Source organism: Gossypium hirsutum, chromosome D10, assembly GCF_007990345.1.
Source record: "Gossypium hirsutum isolate 1008001.06 chromosome D10, Gossypium_hirsutum_v2.1, whole genome shotgun sequence".
In the NCBI taxonomy this organism is placed as follows: Eukaryota; Viridiplantae; Streptophyta; class Magnoliopsida; order Malvales; family Malvaceae; genus Gossypium; species Gossypium hirsutum.
This window is the reverse complement of record NC_053446.1, coordinates 23,004,321-23,009,503: the sequence shown is the minus strand read 5'-3', so window position 1 is coordinate 23,009,503 and position 5,183 is coordinate 23,004,321.

Below are 5,183 nucleotides of genomic sequence, written 5' to 3'. Positions count from 1 at the left end.
CGAGAAATGTGGGGCCTGGAACTAGTGGTAAAGGTGTAACAAAAGACACTACTGTAAGATCTGAAGCGAGAGCTCCAGTGAGAGCTTATGCCATTCGAGCTAGAGAGGAAGCATCTTCCCCCGATGTGATCACTGGTATATTTTCTCCTTACGACACTAATGTTCTTGCATTGATTGATCCTGGTTCTACTCACTCGTATGTATGCATGAATTTAGTGTCTGATAAGAATTTGTATGTTGAATTGACTGAGTATGTGGTTAAAGTGTCGAATCCTTTAGACAAGCATGTGATAGTTGATAAAATATGCAAAAATTGTCCTTTGATGATACAAGGTCAGTGTTTCCCAGCCAACTTGATGTTGTTGCCATTTGATGAATTTGATGTTATTTTGGGAATGGATTGGTTGACATTGCATAAGGCCAAGATAGATTGTAGTCAGAAAATTCTTGAGTTAAAGTGTAGTAGTGGTACAGTTCTTCGGGTTGAAACAGATAAGTCAAATGTGATGCCAATTATGATTTTTGCCATGTCTGCTCAGAAATGTTTGAAAAATGGTTGTGAAGCATATCTTACTTATGTGTTGAATACAAAAGTGTCTAAAATAAAGATCGAATCAGTGCCAGTGGTATGTGAATATTTAGATGTGTTCCTAGAAAAGTTGCCAGGTTTGCCTCCGATTAGAGAAGTAGAGTTTGGTATTGAAGTAATGCCAGGTACTGCTCCAATATCGATTGCTCCTTACAGAATGGCACCAACTGAATTAAAAGAATTAAAAGTGCAATTACAAGAGTTGACGGATAAAGGATTCGTAAGACCAAGTTACTCTCCGTGGTGTGCTCTCGTACTATTTGTGAAGAAAAAGGATGGGACATTGAGATTGTGTATTGATTATCGTCAACTTAATAAAGTGACAGTAAAGAATAAGTATCCATTGCCTCGAATAGATGACTTGTTTGATCAGTTAAAGGATGCCACAGTGTTTTCCAAAATTGATTTGAGATCCGGATATTACCAATTGAGGGTTAAAGAGTCAAATGTGCCAAAGACTACTTTCAGAACCCGGTATGGTCATTATGAGTTTCTTGTAATGCCTTTTCGTTTGACTAATGCTCCAGCTATTTTTATGGATTTGATGAATCAGATTTTTCGGCTCTATTTGGATAAATTTGTGGTGGTGTTTATAGATGATATTCTTATTTATTCTCGAAGTGAAGCTGAGCACGCCGAACATTTAAGAATTGTGCTACAGACTCTGCGAGAAAAGAAATTGTTTGCTAAATTTAGCAAAAGTGAATTTTGGCTCAGTGAAGTTGGATTTTTGGGGCATATTGTCTCGGGAGATGGCATTCGAGTGGATCCGAATAAGATATCGGCAATAGTTGAATGGAAGCCTCCAAGGAATGTATCTGAAGTTAGGAGTTTTCTGGGCTTAGCTGGATATTACTGTCGATTTGTAGAAGGTTTTTCGATGATAGCTTCACTGATGACAAAATTGTTGCAAAAAGATGTTAAGTTCGAATGGACTGAGGAGTGTCAACAAAGTTTTGAGAAATTAAAGAAGTGTTTAACTGAGGCACCAGTGTTAGTGTAACCTGAGTCAGGAAAGGAATTTGTTGTTTATAGTGACGCGTCGTTAAATGGGCTCGGATGTGTATTGATGTAAGAAGGAAAAGTAATAGCGTATGCTTCTCGACAATTGAAACCGCATGAACAAAATTATCCTACCCATGATTTAGAGTTGGCTGCTATTGTCTTTGCTTTGAAGATTTGGCATCATTATTTATATGGTGAGAAATGTCATGTTTTCACAGATCATAAAAGTTTGAAATATGTTATGACACAAAAAGATCTGAATTTGCGGCAATGAAGATGGTTGGAATTGATGAAAGATTATGAACTTGTGATAGATTATCATCCGCGAAAAGCCAATATATTTGCGGATGCTTTGAGCAGAAAGTCTCTCTTTGCTTTGAGAGCTTTGAATACGAGATTAACATTGACTGAAGATGGATCATTGCTTGCAGAGTTAAAAGGTAGACCATTGTTTCTTCAAGAAATTTGTGAGGCTCAGAAAGTGGATAATGAATTGCAAAGAAAAAAGGCTCAGTGTGCAATGGATGATAATTCTGATTTTCGGATTGATTCAAACGGATGTTTAATGTTTCGTGACAGAATATGTGTTCCGAAAAATGTTGATTTAATTCAAAAAATTTTGCAAGAAGCACATGATAGTCGTTTGGCAGTTCACTCCGGTAGTGTAAAAATGTACAATGATTTGAAGAAATTATATTGGTGGCCGGGTATGAAACGGGATATCTCCGAGTATATGACAAAGTGTTTTGTATGCCAACAAGTAAAAACTGAACACCAAGTACCTTCAGGGTTACTTCAACCTATTATGGTGCCCGAGTGGAAGTGGGATAGGATTACTATGGATTTTGTTTCCGGACTGCCATTGTCACCGAAAAAGAAAGACTCAATTTGGGTAATAGTTGATCGATTGACTAAGTAAGCTCATTTCATTCCTGTACGAATGAGTTTTTCACTTGACAAGTTAGCCGAGTTGTATATTGTTGAGATAGTCCGATTACATGGTGTGCCCATGTCTATTATATCTGATAGAGATCCACGGTTTACTTCAAGGTTTTGGAAGAAATTACAAGACGCATTGGGTACTAAATTGAATTTTAGTACAACATTCCACCCCCAAACCGATGGACAGTCTGAAAGAGTAATTCAAATACTCGAAGACATGTTGAGATGTTGTGTATTGGAATTTGAAGGTAATTGGGAAAGATATTTACCTTTGGTGGAATATGCTTATAATAATAGTTATCAATCGAGCATAAAAATGGCACCTTATGAAGCGTTGTATGGACAAAAGTGTCGGACTCCATTATATTGGACTGAACTTAATGAAAATCAGTTACATGGAGTTGATTTGGTAAAAGAAACTGAAGAAAAAGTGAAGATAATCCGTGATTGTTTGAAAGCTGCATCGGATAGACAGAAGTCATATGCAGATTTGAAAAGAAAAGGGATTGAGTTTCAAGTGGGTGATAAAGTATTTTTGAAAGTGTCTCCATGGAAGAAAATTCTGAGATTTGGCCGTAAAGGTAAATTAAGTCCAAGATTTATTGGTCCGTATGAAGTGATAGAAAGAATTGGTCCAGTGGCTTATCGATTGTCTTTACCACCGGAATTGGAAAGAATTCATAATGTGTTTCATGTTTCTATGTTGAGGCGATATCGATCGGACCCATCGCATGTGATTTCACCAACTGAAGTGGAAATTCAATCAGATATGACATATGAAGAAGAACCGATCCGAATCTTGGCACGAGAAGTGAAACAGTTGAGAAACAAAGAAATTGCTTTAGTGAAAGTGTTAAGGCAACGACATGGGATGGAAGAGGCAACATGGGAAACCGAGGAGGCTATGAGGAAACATTATTCCAACTTATTCACTGGTAAGATTTTCGGGGGCGAAAATCCCTAAAGGGGAGAATTGTGATAGCCCGAAATAGGGCCTAATCGGAATAGTGGTTTCGTAACCACAAATCCGAAGTGAAATAGTTTTATTTTATAAATTTTTATTAGTTACTGATTGATTGAAATATTGTGTGAAAATATGGATAGAAAATTTTAATGATTTAGTGCCTAATTTAATTTTTAGGACTAAATCGAGAAAAATGCAAAGTGTGTCTAATTAGTGATTAAATGACTTAATTGAATTATTGCATGAAATTGGAAGTGTTTATGTGGAAATTAGATCATAAATTAGTGTTATGGATACAAAAGGGTAATTCTAGAAAAAATATCTAAGTAATGGGTCAAGGGCATTTTTGTCCAAATTGAGAAAAAGACAAAATAAAGACAAAATAAGTGTCCATCTTCTTAAAAATCAGAAGCTTGCTGCCGAAAGTTTCATGTTACCATAGCTAGGGTTCTTGATTTTTCTAAGCTCAATTGTAAGTGATTTCTTGCCCCGTTTTTAATTATTTTCGTATTTTTATGCTTATTGATGCTTGAATTTCATGTTTCTACTATTTAATTTAAATGAAATTAAAGTTTAAAAATTGACCCATTCATGATATAATTGTAAATTGATTAGTGATGTTAGATAATGAATGTTTGAAGTGTTAATTACAAGTTTTACTAGATGAATTTTGATGAAAATGTTGAAAAAGGGCTAAATTGTGAAAGATGGTAAAGTGTGCATAAAGTTGTGATTTTGTGAAATTGAGGGCTGTTATGAGCATGAAATATGATTTAGTGAAGTTTAAACTATGACATGTATAAAGTCTTAATCATTTTGAGTATGTTCATATGATATGGCTAAGATTAGCTATTGAAATGGTTAGTAAAGATTATGTTTTGGTATTATGTATGTGTAAATGGTATTATGTATGTGTAAATGTGTAAATGGTATTATGTATGTGTAAATGGTAGCTAATACAATGAATGTGAAAAATTACCATAAATAGTAGAAATGGAATTAGAGAGTGAATTATATATGAAATTAAATCTTATCAAGTCTATTTTTATATAAAAGAAACGGTGTAGGCAAAGGAATTCTGTAGTTTGAGATATTTGAATTTTAGTGAGACAGGGCCAGAATGGTTTTTGAAGTCCCCTGTTCTGACTTTGGAAAATCATTATAAATTGTACAGAAAGAATTATGGGTCATAATTTATATGTATAGATTTCTTAGTGAGTCTATTTTCAAAATAAATAAACGATAACCTTATATGAAATCTGTGCAATGAGATAATTTATTTTTAGTTCCAAGAGGTTAGACCTGTCGAGCTGTGAAACAGGGGATACTTTAATGAATAAACTGTACTAATTGGCTAAGTCAAAAATTCTGAAAATTTTATGGTAAGTAGGAATATGAGTCTTGTTTCAGGGAAAATTTACGGATTTAAATTTCGAGTCTTGTAACTCGAGTTATAATTAAATTAGTGACAGCCATAGAGGTAGACAGTTTTGTTGTGAACAGCGAATTTAATTTTAAAAGCAAATTTTTATGCTTCAAATTGGTAAGTTAAATTGGATGACATCTCGTACTTGATTCTGGCGACGGTCTCGGGTAAGGGGTGTTACAAGCCTGGCGGTACGGAGATGGCTGTACGGAGGCGCACGTGGCTGAGAGGCGTGGTGGTGCACGTGCGAGGGCAAC